Source organism: Plutella xylostella, chromosome 7 (assembly GCF_932276165.1).
Source record: "Plutella xylostella chromosome 7, ilPluXylo3.1, whole genome shotgun sequence".
NCBI lineage: Eukaryota > Metazoa > Arthropoda > Insecta > Lepidoptera > Plutellidae > Plutella > Plutella xylostella.
This window is the reverse complement of record NC_063987.1, coordinates 2,588,603-2,606,657: the sequence shown is the minus strand read 5'-3', so window position 1 is coordinate 2,606,657 and position 18,055 is coordinate 2,588,603. Positions and strand designations below refer to the sequence as shown.

The 18,055-nt window shown below is 38.7% G+C and overlaps 1 protein-coding gene across 3 annotated transcripts in view; it reads left to right on the top strand.

Moving 5' to 3' along the window:
• Window positions 1-8,209: 8,209 nt before the first annotated feature.
• The window catches only part of LOC105381482 (rho guanine nucleotide exchange factor 17), an 84,167-nt gene continuing 74,321 nt past the window's right edge, over window positions 8,210-18,055 (top strand). For all 3 annotated transcript variants that reach the window (XM_048621953.1, XM_038106782.2, XM_048621952.1), the window contains exon 1: window positions 8,210-8,627. The gene's annotated coding sequence lies outside the window, so the exon portion shown is untranslated. The remainder of the gene's footprint in view (window positions 8,628-18,055) is intronic.

Below are 18,055 nucleotides of genomic sequence, written 5' to 3'. Positions count from 1 at the left end.
AGGCATGCAGATAATGCTGATGGTATTAGTTTCTTATTATTATACCTAATAATTATTAGTGTGCCGAAATTGACGATACGCAACTGAACTAGCGGTGCGGAAAAAGAATTAAGTATGCAAAGCGGACATTTGGGGTGAGTTTTTATGCATTAACTTTATCTCAAACTTTAGGGTAAGGCTGCCTACGCACTGGCGACCATAGACGCGGCCAGGCCGCCGCGTCTATGGTCGCCAGTACATGTCCGCTGGCCGCTAAGTGCATAGGGGCTATAGCGATTGCCATATAAAGTCCAGAATTCACTGGCCGCCGCGGCCAGGTCGCGGCGACCATGGTCGCCAGTGCGTAGGCAGCCTAAGTGCTTAATTTTCTGTGCACAGAGAATCATTTTCATTTTATCTGTTCGAGCCGCCTATAGGTTCGTGATATTTTTCCAGTAAGTAAGTACTTACCTACCTAACTATGTATCTCTTGGTTGAAATGTCCGTCATTATTTCATTAAATAAAGTATTTTCTCAAAATAGGTACCTGTACAATAGGTACTTAACCTAGTAAGTAGGTTCGGGACCTGGGACGCTGGGAGTCTGGGACCTTCACTGGGATTAAATTCACTTGACACTTTACAAATTATTCTAAGGGTGGATTCGTCCAAACATCACGTTACACGAGAATAACTATACCGGAATTAAAATTATACGCGAGTAAATATCTAGGATAAGTACATTTGCATTCTACCAAGTTATACCATGATTAAATTGAATGAACGAGGAACGAAACTGTAATGCAACTAAAATAAAAATAGCTGCGTTTCAAAGCATGCAATAGAAATGACATGCCAACTTAGTTTGAATGGATTATAAAAGTATGAAATTGTTTATGTTTTAATATTTTATTCGCTGTTGTTATTCTGAGACTTTGCCTTTTAACGTACTTTTGTTTATGTTTTGACAGATGTGTTTATATGTCATTATGACGGTTTTCTAATTAGCTGATGTGCTGCCGCCATTACAAAATTACTCTCGGATAAGCTCGTTACACGGTCAATTTTGGCGGTATAACATTTTATTCTTGGGATAAGCTAGTTATCTTGGTTTCAGGTTTGGTAGAATGCAAAATCTGCTTACTCGCGAGTAACTGGTACTTTACTCGTGAGTAAACAGTTACTCGACGTTGGCCGAATCCGCCCTTAGTATGGTTGCGCTTGACGTTATTTAACTTAAGTATTTTGTTTTATTATTAGGTACATTATTGGTTATTCATTTAGGTATAGTAAGGACGGGGCAGGTGCATTAAAAACTTTCTACACTCATCGGTATCTTGATCACGATAGTCCATTGAATGCAAATGCATTGAATTGCATACCTCCATTAACCTCTAGAGAAATAGCTTAGGAAGAGCTCAACGCTTAGAGCAGTGGTAAAGAGTCGGCTCAGTCGGGTAAGCCCGCTTCTCATGCACTCACGCCAGAAATACGGGTTCGAATCTCGGCGCTGACATGTCCCAATCAGTTCTTTGGAATTTAGGTATACCTTCTTACAATGTACTTTAAACCTGGTTGGGAAACCTGCATAGGTACCTAGATTTAGCACATTCATATTATGTGTCAACACACCAACCCGCAGCGGACCAGTGGCAGCGTGGTGAAAAGCCAAGCTTAGGAATGGTCATTTTGGTCTCGATATTTTGTAAGTGGATCTTTTTCCTTAGTCGTGAGTACATTCTTAATAAATATTTGAAGTCTTTACTTCCACTATGCACACACACACACACGCACTCACGCCTTGTACTAATGTACTCCCTTGCGGGGTAGGCAGAGCTGCATTGCTGCACCCACTTTTCGCCAGAGTGTTATGTTAGTCCCTATGTAATAGGGGGCGGGCCTATTGCCATTTTACGGGCACATCCAAGACCCGAGAACAAATATCTGTGTCTAAACAAATATCTGCCCCAGCCGGGAATCGAACCCGGGACCATCGGCTCAGTAGTCAGGGTCACTAACTGAAAAGGCTTGGTAGCCTTATGTTCGGATCGCTGGTAGTAGAAGCGACGTTTATTTGTATAAGAAGAAAGGTTATTAATATGTAAGAACTATTAATACCGAGATACAGATTCTGGCATAGTGACATCTATGTAAATACATAAAAACTACTTGATAACTGAACATACCGCCCACCAAGAACGTACGTTCTTCATTACCACCCTCACCATGAGGTGAAGGGGGTAACTCCACAAGCTGCATGGACTTGATAACAAGCTGATAAGGACCTACATGCATCCTGTGTGCTTTAAGATGTGGCTGGTATATACAGTTATTTACATAAATTTTTACAATATAATTTTGATAAGTGCTAATTTACAATATTATAATTTTGATGGGATCTTCCGTCTTCGCTGTTGCTGTTGTCTCTGGCACCGCTGAAGTGGCAGGCGATAGGCACGATGACGCTCCGCTCGTGAGTGTCACCGCTGGCATCCTGTCACCGGGTGCACTGGACCGCTGCTGATGTCTGCATTGTCTCTGGCACCGCTGAAGTGGCCGGCGATCAAGGACTTTTTGCCGGCGATAGACACGATGACGCTCCGCTCGTGAGTGTCACCGCTGGCATCCTGTCACCGGGTGCACTGGACCACTGGTGCTGGGGCCGCTGACTCCGGTTAAGTTGACCCGAAGCGCGCCTTGATGTGTTGTCCTGGTGCCGCTAAGTGATAGGCGCGGTGGCGCAGCTCGCGGCGCCACTGCTAGCACCCCTCACTGTGCACACTGGAGCTCGGCTGCTGATGCAGCCATCCCTACCGGAACGATCCTCGGATCGCCCGGTTAACGCCTTCAGAGACGATGCGTCTCTGATTTCTAGCGCCTGATCAAAAAGGTGGCTACTACTAGGGTGGTGTGGTCAGTGACCACATCCACCTGGATCCGGCTCGAAGGACCATGAAAAGGCTTGGTAGCCTTATGTTCGGATCGCTGGTAGTAGAAGCGACGTTTATTTGTATAAGAAGAAAGGTTATTAATATGTAAGAACTATTAATACCGAGATACAGACTCTGGCATAGTGACATCTATGTAAATACATAAAAACTACTTGATAACTGAACACTAACCACTACGCCATTCGGTCGTCTGCCTCTTCCACTATGCCTGCAAATAATATTGTGAAATTGGCCTCCTACGTTCCGATTTATTGACTCAAGCAAGCAAAGGACATCAAAGCCGAATTTAATCTATTTCGGATAGGATGGAGTAAATGATGAGTTCGGTGAATATAAATTTTAGAGCAAGGCAAAATAAATAGAGTAAGTAGTAAATATTGCGAGAACCACAGTTGGTTCAATTCCTGGCATGTTCCAAAGAATTATTTTTTAATTAGGTAAGTAATTTAGTACAAATTATAAAATTTGCTCTCACCGTAAAGGAAATTGATATAGTGCAAGGTTTCGTGCGGTTACGTGTTTTTAGTTGTATGACTTTAATTCTGTTGTCGTCGGTTAAAATAAGAATTAAGTAGGTAGGTAAGTACTCTAGCTACTCGTAGAGTCTAGTGTTGTATAATTGTATTAGTGTTGTAGGTACCGAAAATCAAATTACGGGAGTAAAAACAGGGCGAAGAACATCGAATAATACTTTTCCTTGTCCACAAAATATAAGGCGATGGGTGTGAAAGGCAAATCCTGTTTGTAGGTACCTTTGAATGAATCCATCTGGCATTAATAATAATTACTTACTGTCTGTATGAGCTTGTACTGTCGGATGCAAATGGAAGTGCATAAAAGCACTTTACCAGGGCCGGAAGATTTTCTAATTTTATAAATGTCAATAAAAACACGAGGAAATGAAATAATTATTTGCCTACCAAATAACTGAGCCAAGTGTGAGTTGGACTTGCCCAGGAAAGGTAGGTACCTAGTAGTACCTACCAATATTATTTTATAAATAGGTATAGTAATTAAATATCATTATTTTACTTTGTCTATCATACAAACACTACGGAGGTGGTGGTTTTTTCATATTTGGTGAATGTAAGTGCTCAAGTATATCTATCTTTTTCATGTTAAATCGAACAAAGTACTCTGGGATGTCCCTGTCTGTAGCCAAGTGTACTGGCATCGGCTCCAGATGTAACGGGATTAAATGAATCGCGGAACTGCGCGCGCGCAGCCGACGCGCTGACATTTGTATCTCAAAATATCTAATAGTGTTAAAATTATTATTATACCCACTACATTTTTTTTCAAACGGAGTTATGGAGTGCATGCTACATAAATATGCTGCCTGAAGGGGTAGTCAGATATGACTCGCAAGAGTCGCAAGCGAGTCACCAGCTTTTCGCTGTACATTTGTAAGATTTGTACTCGCGTGATAAGTCACGAGCAGTACCGCCGTTTTTTAATGAGAGCACTTAGGGTGTAGTGACTGTAGTGCATCTACAATCTAGAAGTGCAGGTTTCCTCACTAACATCACCGTTCAAATAATTTATTTTTTTCTTAATTATACCAACCTATTTATTTAATTGTAAAATTAAATTTATACATGGTGTTTCAAAAGAGCGGTGGTAGCTCAGTCGGGTAAGCGCCCGCTTCTCAAGCAAGAGATGCGGGTTCGAATCCCGGCGCTGACATGTACCAATGAGTTCTTTTAACTTAAGTACAATGTATACCATCGCTCTTACGGTGAAGGAAAACATCGTGAGGAAACCTGCATATCTATATTTAGCACATCTAGATATGTGAACCCACCAACCCGCAGTGGACCAGCGTGGTGGGAAATGGTCCAAGCTTAGGAAGGCAGTTTAGACCTTGGGGATATGCACAAAGGTTCCACTCGAGAGAGCCAGGTGCAGGTACTTACACCCCCACAGAGAATAGAATAGAATAGAAATGGTGTTTCAAAAGTGGTATACTCAGTTGAAAGGGGGACTCAGGAAGTGATCAATAGTTTAAAAAAAACCTACTGAGTTCTTGACTCTTATTTCGACGTATACGTACCACTTGCACTGTTGCTATAGCCTGTGTAATGCAAACGACGCGGCGTTCCAAATTCTGCAAATGTTACGTTTTATCTAATCTTAACAGCGCTCCATGGTGTCCGATTATTATACTTTTGTGACTTTAGGACTCAAAACTTGTTAGGTACTTATATTATTTTATCTTTATTGTTTCCTAACATGCAATTTTAGTGTTTATTTATCTAGCCTACATTTAATTTTGCCATATCTTGCGAATAATGACCGATAAAGTGTGGTAGCAATCTTCGTATCGCCAAATGTAAAAGATAAAAAGTGCGAGGTAAAGTCTATTATCATGGTCACATAAACCCAAATTCTACATATAGGTATAAGTGCCTAACTACCTAGTCTACTTGCGTTACTGAGAAGCTAACAAGAATCCATCATCCTTCATCAGCCAGCCCCAGTCCCCTTAGGAGATAAGTCCTCCTTAAGGAGAATCACACAACCACATATTTTATGTAGTATAGGTTGTAACGTAGTACTATCTATATGTAACCCACTTGGTCTTCTTATTCCGAACACTACCGGCTACATTTGTGAGCACTGAGATGCTTTCCTCTTTTAATCTTCTTTAAAATACCTAATTATGATTCGATTACATTTCTTTAAAAAGGTTTTCAGTGCAGATTTAACTTCCAGATTAGACCCACTTGGTCTTCTTCCCCTATCCTCTATTGGCTACATTTCAAAGGTCATCAGTCGTGCGGCCTGGAAAACATCCCTGAAATTTTCATCTAATAATGAACTCATCTACCCCAACGGTTATCGGTTCCTCAGCAGATATCCCCGGTCTCCACCACTTGTGCTTACAGATTTTAGAAGCTAAACGGTACCAAAAAACCCCAAGGAAGACCTACCAAGAAACCTGACTGACCCAACAAAAGGCCCATAAATGAACTGAGCGTGCATTATGGCTAGTTCATCGTCCAGTTTACAGCCCTAAATATAGCCTGGCCCAAAACAAAATAAAACCTCTATGGAGTTATTTGATTAACTGAAACTATGTCGTTACTATATCAAGAGTCCATTTATTTTAACACTAATTACGCGAGTGAAATTAACACGTCCGATCGGGCTGGTGATGTCGCGGGAAGAGAGCGAGCCCTTGGGTATCCCGCTGTGCCTAGGGTGGCCACAGGGCGACACAAAGTGTGCCAGATGAAATGTATTAAAAACTACCATGGTTACATAATCTACCAAGGGTGGCTTTCGCCACATCACCCCCCTACGGAGAAAAGAAAGTTATATACAGAAATAAGAGAAAGGTGATGTGAAATATAAAAAAGAAAACACAGACAGAAAAGGTTATCAAATTAAATACAAAAGTAAATAGCGCACAAACTGTTAAACAATGGCAAGGGTATATACTTAGGTAAACAAAATAAAATTTTCATAGCAAATAAAAAAGGTTATTTAAAGAGCTACAAAAAAAATGTTACAACTTTCAAGTAAAAGTTACACCTTAACGATTAACAGAGTTGGCACATACTTTGGTATATGAAGACGAGATAAATCTTAAAAATATCATGCATTTATCGTCTTTATTAGTAGGTATAAAAACAAATTGCATAAACACAATAAAATGAACATGTTCAATAAAACATATGAAATTCGTATTGTGATAGAAAATGATAAATAGAAAATGTTACAGTTAATTATAGGTTTAAAATGTCTCTACCTGAAGAATGGTGAAGATGCGAGTGCATAAATGATTAATCAGTATGTCTAGCCGGAGGCGCCTGATTGCTGGTGAAAATGGCAGCAGAATCAGGTGGCGCCAAAATAATAAAATATACTCGGTTGGCAAATACTGTCCGTTCCTATCTCAAGTTTCATGAATAGAGCCAAGAGTCTTGAGTGCCAGCCTAAGGATGCCGCGTAGTCCACAGTGAGTCGGGACTAAAAACGGTAAGGGAACCCCAGTGAGTCGGGGTAATATGCTGCTACAGTGGCGATGTCCACGGTGAGTCGGGAGACTGCAGTACAGCATGGTGGCTCGGTGCTGCGTCGACCAGGAGAGGATAGCCCTACTTGATGACCGGTCGAAGTGCAGTGTGCTGAACCAAGTAGCTGACGTCGGTCGAGGGTGTGACCAGGTATGCGCGTTCGCTGCATGCTGGTGGTCATGATTCCCTTTGAAACCGGCGCTGGCTGGTTGACTCCAGGTGCCTAATGAGATATGAGATGCGGAAGGAAAGTCAAAAGAAATGACATAGAGGCTGCTTTGGGATGTTTGAACGGCTATACTGAGGGTATTTACAACGTCGCCAGAATGGCGGTTTGATTTGGCAAAGAGCTGCCCTTCCGAGCTTTTAAATCGACATCAAATTTAATATCATCAATGTTGATGAGCTTCTTGAAGTTGTCGAGAAGGCTTTTGAAAGCATTTGCACACTCCATGTTAAAAAAAAAAAACAGACAAGGAGAAGTAACTAGGACAAAGTAACTTAAAGTCCGCTAAACACTTGCACTGCACTGTTCTATTGTTTCAATGGGTCGCGTCGGAGCGGCAGGGTCGGCTTGGGTCGGCGCAGGTAGTCGGTCAGTTGGCTTGGTCATCAGATGTTGCGCAAGGGCTTCGGCGGCATCTGCGGCGGCGGCGGCGTGGGTACGCCACGCGAAATGATGCGATGGACTGTGTGTGTGGTCTCAGAAATGATGCAACCACGGATTATCACCACAGCACAGTCAGGAAACGAAGAAAGAGCGATGAGATGTACTGGTAGCACTGCAGATATGGACGCGGATGGCGTTAGCTATATAGCTGGCGCCTACGCAGAGTTCGGCACTTCACTTTTAATATTGGCGGTAATTAATGTTTTGAATTAATCGCGTTTTAAATCACGTCGGGGTCACCAATATGGAGTTATTTGATTAACTGAAACTATGTCGTTACTATATCAAGAGTCCATTTATTTTAACACTAATTACGCGAGTGAAATTAACACGTCCGATCGGGCTGGTGATGTCGCGGGAAGAGAGCGAGCCCTTGGGTATCCCGCTGTGCCTAGGGTGGCCACAGGGCGACACAAAGTGTGCCAGATGAAATGTATTAAAAACTACCATGGTTACATAATCTACCAAGGGTGGCTTTCGCCACACCTCAAACTCCTTTAACAGCAATTGTTATCAAAGCGTCGGCCGAGTGCCGTGAAGTGTGGCCTGCCGCTTGATCGGTCACGACGCCATTCGAGGCAACTTCAGACCGGTCTGATCAGTTCGACGGAGGCCTGCGCCCGCGCATCGCCGCATCCCACCACACCGGCGGCGCGGACGCGTCTTTTTTTTTAACAAAACACACCGATATTTTTGATCCAGCCACGCTTCTCGCCCCGTCTATGAAGCTAAACCCAAAAAGTGACAAACATTAATCCTAGCCGAAATAAGACTTTTCGAGCACAGGATACGAGAAAGTGACGCGTTCTTGCAGCTTTTTTGCAAAGTTGCAGCTTTTGCAAAAGCCCGAGTGAAACTTACAGTGTGGTATAGAAAAAAAGTTTAGTGCGCTGTTGTGTTGGGCTGTGGTGGTGAAATCGGGTTTGGATTGCTGTGCTTTTAGTTACCTGGACCAATTACTTTGGCGAGAGCTGCATTGTATGGAACTTTATCTGATTAAAAACTGGTAAGTAAATATGATGGCTGTTGCAAGCGATTTCTATTGTGTTGTTGGTCTCTCTTTAAAGCACCGTTGCTGGAGAATATTATTTGTTAGAAATATAGCTATTGATCATAAAATAATGTTACTTGATCTTTAAAAAATAGAATCTTGTGGGATTTCTGCATCCGGTAGAACTGTCTCACTAGACTCTAATAAGAAATTTTATGTAAATATTGTGTTTCAGAAAGATCTCAATGAATTGGCATGGTCATAATGTATCGATTTCAATAATCATATCAGATATTATTAAGTATAGTGTATTTCTGTCACACAAATTTATATAACCCTAGACTCGTTTAATATGCAACTGTACCAATGTAAGCGCTCTTGGTCAGAATCTTGTGAATCAAGATTCATCTCAACTCAAGTCTCCTGGTCATAAATGGATGGATGGTTATAAATCTTATTGATTAAAATATTATTTAATCCTCTTCATTTACCTTTTATGTACCTATCTGCCACTATTCATATACTTTACAACAAACTTCACTTCAGAAAGTCTACCTAAGCATGAACTTAACTTAAGTTCTTCTGGTAAACTTGACGTTATTAACAGCGATCTGTGTCACAATAATTAATCATCAAGTCATAACCAAGAGTTTTTAAAAGTTGTTTCCACATTTTCATGATTTGAGACCCTTATCACACCTTAGTTGCACCTATAAGTATTGTAATATTGTATTGTATATTTATACCATACCATATCAATAGCACAATGGTTTATTTCTATAATATTATGTCTTTGTTTATCCTTTGATTTAACCTAAACGTTAACTTAAGTCCTACTTAACGAGAATTCTACCAATCACAGCGCTGAACTCCAAATCCAAGCTCTACTTTGCTTGATTTTATGGAGAGAAACTGACATACAAGATATATTTTTGAAGATCTCAGACCTCCTAGCACGAAGGAGCCGGCGATCGCTGTCAAAATAATTACATCCAACAATAAATCAGTGGACAGCTGATTTGAATAAACTAACACAAACGAGTCTGCAGATAGTTATCTAGTCGAGGAACTAATTAATGAAATAAGAGCCGTTTAAGAGACTAATGTACCGGAAGGCAGGAATCACGCCATTCGCCATGTGAAGTAGGTAGAGCATGGTTAATGGTATGGGAAATACATTAATTTGCGGTGTTAAGGCGGGTACAGACTACTGTAATGTAAAAGGCAATGTAACACGCAATCAAAGAATTTCCATAGTGCCGACGACTAACCGTCCACACTTCGTGCATGAACAGGGCCTCTACGGCTTTTGCAATTTAAGAAAACGAAAAAAGTTTCAGTTTTCTTCTGTCATCTGCATACATTATCTGTCAATAGTTTCCGCAAGAGGCGCGCCACTTTGTATGCCTGAAAACGTAAACTTTTATAGTTTTCGTCAAACTATCAAACCTGTACTAGACGGGCTGAGCATTTCAACTATGGGAATTCTTTCATTGTGTGTTACGTTACAGCAGTCTGTGCCCAGCTTTTTGGCTTAGGTTGGTTGCTGGTTGGGAGTTAGTTTTGACGACTGGAAGACTGTGGGAGGTGTTGTTCCTGTGCCTTTACTGTCCGACATTGCTAACTTTGAACTTAACGTGCTAAAATCATACTTCCTGTTTTTTTCCTCGATATTTAGCAAATACCAGTAGGTAGTAAGAAATAATAATAATATTCACATTATCACCTGTATTGGGAAGTATGGCTTTATATGAGATGGCCACTTCTATCTGACTTATTGCAAAAGTCTCAGAGCAAAGAATTGAGCTTGCCAGTTTGTGTAAAAATACAACGTTTTGTCCCAGCTACGTAACTATGTCACTGTCATTTGGCTAATAAGTGAAAAATTACGTTTTACTCAAAATAATAATGTGTTGCGTCTGCGCAACTGTAGATTTATCTAGTCGTGACAAGACGGCTATTTTCGTATCAGCTAAAGATATGGACGGTGTCAATGAACTTAAAACAATAGAAAATAAAATTACAGTTTCAAAGGAGTCCTTGATTTTGGTAGCAGCAAGTAATCACGAATACAATGAAAATTATTTAATGACTAATCTTTGTAATGTTTATCTCAACCGAAAGAGTTTAAGCCTATTTGGGGTAAATTGTATCCTCGTCGGAATCCTCGCCTATTTACCAAATTATTACCTATATTTATTTTTCCCACTGGCCAGTATGTCATCGAACACACTAAGAGCCTTTCTGTTTGCATCAAGAGCTAAGAAATACGAATAGAAAATTAGAAATATACCCTCGTCTCCATTAGCAGATCAAAGAGATGCAATAATTGTATTTGTTATTGTTGTAACATAAAAGGCTCGTAATGCGGCCTATCTCACATGTACCTACATGTATGTACTTACATTATCATCATGTCTAGTTTGTCTACGCATCATAAACTTAACACGTACGATATTGAAAACTATTGTTTTCATTTCTTAGGCATAATAGCAGTTTTCAAGACCTTTAAGAGGCTTCTCATCTTTTAAATTAACAGCGTGTTGTAAAGTACCTACTGATAAATTAGTATGTATAATTCTATATTATTATACAGGAATAATTCATACCTGAATCGTTCATACCTGAATCCTGAACATCATGACTTAAATACAATAATCTTCTTAAAAGGAATTACTTGCTTTGTTTCCTAATATATTATTTTTTATCATGGTTTTATATTGATTTTTCGAATTGATTTTATTAAAGATTATGAAGTTAGAGTGATAGTCAGGCAGTGTAGAGATAGAAAAAGAACTTTATAAAATATGTACTTAATATATTTTTTTACAGTGCGAATCATTGAGTAAGTAAAGGATACGGTCTACTCAATGATAGTAACACACCTGAACGTAAATGTTAAGCAAATCTTTTAGAAATACAGCGCTGTGGTTATCCGAATTTTCATGACAAATAATTAACTAAACTAAGGACTTTTGTCGGTCCATATACCTAAAACCACTTATTATACACGATTATTATTATTATTATAAATTTCACTTCTAATACCTACGAAGAAATGTTATACCTATGCAATTAATTCAATGTTAAAACAGATAATGTAATAAATATTTCCTTTTCTTATCTGAAACATCTGCAAAGCACACAAACCGTTATCGGCAAGGACTTCTATTGTTCTCTTGTGCTCAGTTAAAACGGTATTAAGAATGTACCTACGGTCAGCAAGAGAGATATTTATATCACGTCGGCGCAAACAGTTTGATCCTCAGACTCATGGGTCATACTCATACATGAATAAACATTGCTAAGTTCATACAAAAAATATTTTTTTTCATGTCACTTATCATTATCACACGTTAGCAAAGGAAAAATATTAAATGTTTGTTGAAGTGGCATATACATATTTATATTCAATTACATAACTTTTGCTGACTATACCTACTTATACTAAAATTATACCTGCACAGGTACAAAGTGATTTGGCTCTTTGTTTAACCGCATTCCTGTAGTAGGTATGGTGTTAATGTTATTAAAATGTGGGCGGGATGATTTAATATGAAAGGATTAACAAAAATAGCAGTCCTCAATGGATACCTAATTACCTACTTATGTTTTAAAAAAAATTCTAATGATATTTTCTTTGTTGAGTAGGTATCTATACGGGTGTTGCCAATTATCTACCACATCTGTAGGCTTTGGGTTTTAGGCCTAGTTTTTGATTTGGAAAAACTACCTACATAATATGTACGATAAAGAATCGGTTTTGCACCTATAGCAAATCAGGCAATCAAAATTATTAAATTTTGCTTAACCTGAATTATGTAATCGTCAGTTTATTTTATATTTATATTCCTATAAGTACTTACTTCAGTTTGTAAGTCTAACATAAATAATTATTATCCGACGACCTTAGGCGGGCAGCCGGTAGTGGCTGGATGAGGACGGCCGAGGACCGAGTGTTGTGGCTCTCTGTGGGAGAGGCCTTTGTTCAGCAGTGGATGATTATTGGCTGATGATGATGATAATTATCTAAGTATGAAGTTCAGTCCTGCGGTGCATCTCGTAAGTTCTGCTTAACTTACCAGTTATTGAAAAATCGACAGTTAAAGAGTTAAAAGTCTTTAATAAAAGCAATACCACTTGACTAACCTGCTATTTATTAAGCAGAAAAGACTCGCACTTATATTTTATTTAGACTCGGCTATCAATATGCGAGATCTCTATCTTAAATACTTGTAATAGCCAGTAATTTATTCTTTGAAGTAAAAAATCGCCGAGGCCGTCTATAGACTCCACTTATCAGCAAAAAAATGTCTAGTCTCGCAAAATGAAGCCATTGGCAATAATATATTATGAGCAGGCGATTTTATGGTGCTATTGAAATTTGTTGTGAAACTATAATTGTTCATAACTATTTGCTACTGTTCAGTCCAGCATATCTAATATGTAAATGGCTTCGTACATATCCAAACCCTATGGCATGAGTACCTAAGTAGGTAAGTTTGAATACGTAGGTACGCGTTTAGGTATATATGTAGGTATACCTACAAGTTTTCTTCTATTATGCGCGTCAGGGGGGTCAATCTCTAAATCGACGAACGAACGAATATAAATTGTCACACAATCGGCACGCGATAGTCGTGGTTAAATTCAAAATAATTATGAAAATGCAAAAATAAAGAGTCTCAAGTAGTTTGTGGCCAGTGGTCGGTCACTCATCTGACTAAACTCAGATCATCGGTAAGCAAACACCCAAACACCGCTTTTTCTGTAAATATTGAGCTAACAATATTTGACAAACTGCGCTAAAAGGATATAACGAACCGTAACGTGCAAATAATGAAGAGCTAACTTGATGGCTCGTAGGTGTGACATTCTGAGAATACTTTGGACTCGGATTTGTGGTCGAAGGCAGAGGCGCCAATATACAGGGTGTTGCGAGAGTGGTATACAAGTATACAGTAAGCAAAAAGAGGTTGGGTGTCGCCCCGTTCTATACCACTTTTGTTCTATGAGTTTTACTTCTACAATACTACATACGTAGTACATTTCCCAACATCATCTAAAAAACTAGTTAATAAACGTTTCATAAGTAAGTACTATCTATTTATGAAAAAAATACTTAGGTAGGTATTTAAACGTTACCGGAATTACGTGGAACTAACAATTGGTTTCCAAGAATCTCTGAACCATTTTACTCACCGTTGTGTTAAGTAAAGCTATTTAGGCGCCACTACAAATTATTACCGACAGACTAAACAATGTTAGGTATTTGCTAACATGGCTAAATGGCTGTGGGCTGTAGGTATTTGTACTTAATCGTTATTGTTAGGTTTGTTTCAGACGACCGTAGTTACTGGTTAGACTGATGTGATGAAAGTCCTAGGTCCGATTCTATTAAATGGATTTTCCCAAATTATGACAAGGAGCTATTTTCATTTAATAGGTGTATATGTATGTATGGATAAATAGCCGAAGTAAGTTAAAATATAATTATAGTAAAGTATCGTTCTCATTCTATGCGTGTGGCCAATTCTGCTAATCTTCGTATTCAGCGAAATGTAATCGACGGTACTCTTGCCAAGAAGCTGTACGCACAGCCGGCACATGACATCCTGGATAATTAGATTAATAGTTTACCGATATAGCAGAATACACTTATATACCTACTTATAGAAAGAAGTTATAGGTAGGTAACTTTATTAATCTCGACTCTTTCTGTTCTGACCATAATATTATGTCGATATTTTGGGTTGGATTGGTTACTCTTAGTATAACAACTACCTATTTCAGCAACGAAGAATTCACACAATGTTTTACAGTGTGGTATTTCGAAACTAACCGTAAAATCACTCATTACTTAGAACAAAAATAATCTATATGCTTGTGCGTTTGTGCCGTGTTTCAACTCATTAACCTATAAAGAGTTAACGTTCTGTTTAGCGTCAACACACAGGATGTCGACGTCTGCTCTGCAGTGTTTTTAGAATTGGATCCATTTTGTTGTTAGGACAATATCAATTGAGGAACCTGCCCCCGTATTATGTAACTTTTTGAGAGTTAGCAACCGTTGATAATTGGTATCAATTTAGAGACTTATTAACCGAAAACACCAAAAATCTTAGTGAAAGAAATATGCAAGAAGCCTAACAATATATCCTTACATTCAACATAAACGTTTGTGAAATCAGATAAGTCAGTAAAAAGTTATTAATTAATAATGCTCTAAGTGGTCTGATTTATGTGGTGTTTAATAAAGCAAAATTCTATTCTATTCTATTCTAAGTTGTCAGCCATTTTATACCAACCAACCCCACTCGGAGTTACATAATACGGGGGCAGATCATAATAATAATACGAATTGGCATAAATAAGTTAAGTAAATGTAAGCTACACCTATCGGTATCGTACGCATCGCACCAAACGGATTGTCATAAATGTATGGAGAATGAATACTTAGATAAGAGTAGGGTACTTGTACAATTTTCCTTGTCAAATATTAATGGTTACCAGTGGCGGATTTACCTATAGGCCAAAAAGGCCAGTGCCTAGGGCGGCAGATTGAGAGGGGCGGCAAATTTGGCAAATAAGTAGTTTTTTTTAAATAATTATTTATACGTGTATCATCTGTACCATCCATGTATAAATTACTATTATAAAATACGAAAACGATTAATAAACGCTCTGTAATATTTAATAAATAATATATAAACCGGATCCTGTATGTACTGTTGATGTGCCATATTAAATAAATAAATAAATCCTGGATCATTACATACATATCTATCTTTTTGCTACTGCGAAAACAGAATTTGGAGCATATTATTATTTTTCCAAACTTGGATAGGACTTCGCATTGCACACCGCTGCCCCCCTACTCTTGAAAGGCAATGTTTTGCGTCTGTCTTGCGTTGGCAACATTTAGATTTTGGCCAAAAAAGTCTTTTTTGGCGTTTTTGTAAAATAACTTCTAAATTGTATGCATTATATTCTTGTTTCTAGGTTCTTAAAATAGGCATTACCTAGCTGATTACATAAGTATTTTTAGTCTTTGGGGCCGTCCATTAATCACGTGAGGCTCAAAGGGGGGGGAGGGGGTACGGAAAACCTCACGAAACATCACGAGGGGGGAGGGGGGGTCTCGTTAGACATCACGTGTATTAATTTTTTGACAAAAAGCACTAGGTATTTCTGAACCAAAATTTTGAACGGCGCAAAATTTTCTAAAATAATAAATTTTATTGCAAATACACATTATAAACGTTTTCCAATTCAAAACGCAATTTTCGATACATTTTTTCTAGTCACAAATAGCCTTTACATAGATTTTGAAAAAAATACACGTGATCCAGGGGGGGAGGGGGGGGATGGTCCCGAACCTCACCGAATATCACCAGGGGGGGGGGGGGGTGGTATGAGAAAAACGACCTCATGTGATTAATGGACGGCCCCTTTGTAAAAACGCTTTTGAAGAGAAGTTATGATTTTTTACATGTTGACAACGAAAGACAGACGCAATACATTGCCTTTCAAGAGTAAGGGGGTTGAACGAATGAACCGACTTCAATGTAGTTTTTTTTGTATCACATGTGTTCTACGGGAGAGTGTTCTTAGACAATAAGTTTGCTGAAAATCGATTTTTTAAAGTTACAGATGTTTTACGCTTTAAAGTTTTTTTACGTTTTTTATTTGCCTGTCAAATTAAACTTTTTAGGTTAACATTAAACTCTTCAGTACATAGCGGGTTGCAAAAATAATCTAATTAAATGACAGAAATATGATTAAGTTCACAATCGTACTAATAACGGAATTAAACTAACGTATTGAATTTCAAAATTCAGTAGGGGCGGCAAAATATTAATGGCCTACGGGCGGCAAATTTGTAAATCCGCCACTGATGGTTACAGGATATAATTTATCTTTATAGGTTCAAAGTAAGTACGTTAAAAAGTAAGTTAAATACTTGTACGTACTTTTTTATTTCAATGGGTAACCTTGTATTGTGTAGTGTACATGATGTCGGCATATCAAAAAGATCCCACCTAAAGATGAATTGACCCAAAGGTGTGATCTCATCAAAACTTACTCATCTTTTAATTTACCATTGAAAAAAAACTGATGACAGAAACTTAGCGAGCAAATGAACAAAAAAAAGAGTAGGTACCGTTTCTATTTAATGATTTGATTGAATTTAATGCCGTCATTATCGTTCGTTGTTTTAGTAAAAAACCTGTCATAATATTTAAGTCTCTTAATGATGAAAGTTACTTATTGTAAGGCAGCGTTCCCACTACGCCGGACCGGCAGATCTGCCGCGCCGGTAAATCTGCCGGAAGAGCTAGTGGCTGTACAATTTATATGAAGCTATTCACATTATCCCGGGTCCGGCATTTTTGCCGAGCCCGGCATTTCTACCGAACGTTTTGTCACTACGAATTGCCGGTAGAACGACCGGGCCCGGAGTAATGTGAACGAGTTTGTGCCGGTATCAGTCCCCCGCTCGCCCCGCTCGTGCTCCCCTCGCCCCTGGATGTAAAATGAAAAGAATGGAAAATCTTTCCCGTAAAATAGGGTGTACCCAATGTTTTCTTTTATTTTGCCTTCTATTAAGATACCACCACAACACAACAATTTCGTCGTCCATTGTGCGCGCAGGTCCAAATTCAACTGAGGACTGTCTGAATTTCTTCCGGGATCCGATGTAATGTGAACACTCTGTCCGGTGTCCGGTTTTCGGCAGATCTGCCGGTCCGGCGTAGTGGGAACGCTGCCTTACGGCGATGTTATAGAGCGAGCTATAAGATTATAGGCGAGCTGTGTGTCTAGTATTAAGCGACTCTTGTCTTGACACGGTCACACATTGGATGGGAGTTTGCCATCTGTGTCTGCAAAGGAGAGGTGAACACAATAAAAATAACAATCGTGAAAGAAAATTACGGTCTGCCTGAACGCGCTGAAATACATTTTTTTTTTACATAATTTAATAGCTGTTGCATGCGAGTTTCTCTTCGCATCTTACCTTTAATATTTCAAGACCAAAATGAGCGAAATCGGTTGCCGTTCTCGATATAGACAATATTTATATAGTAGTTTGTGACATTGAAGTTCTTATAATTCATAAATAAAAGGGAGAGATACTTGGTCAAAACGAATTGTAATAAGCTTTAGTATTATAGCTTTTACTGTGTAGAAAATTAAAACCATTAGTAGAAAATCAATCGATCATTTGCAAAAAAAGTTGATCAATTGTTTTATTTTTTTGGCTACCACTTTAGAGTGACTCCACAACTTATAGTAATATATAATTATATCGTATATGTTACATTGAACATATATATTCGTCAAGATAAACTTAAAATTAGCCGGTTAAACCTAACATTCACTAGGACAGTGTTTTTCAACCTTTTTCATGACGCGACTCCCCTGGTATAAAAAAATATTTC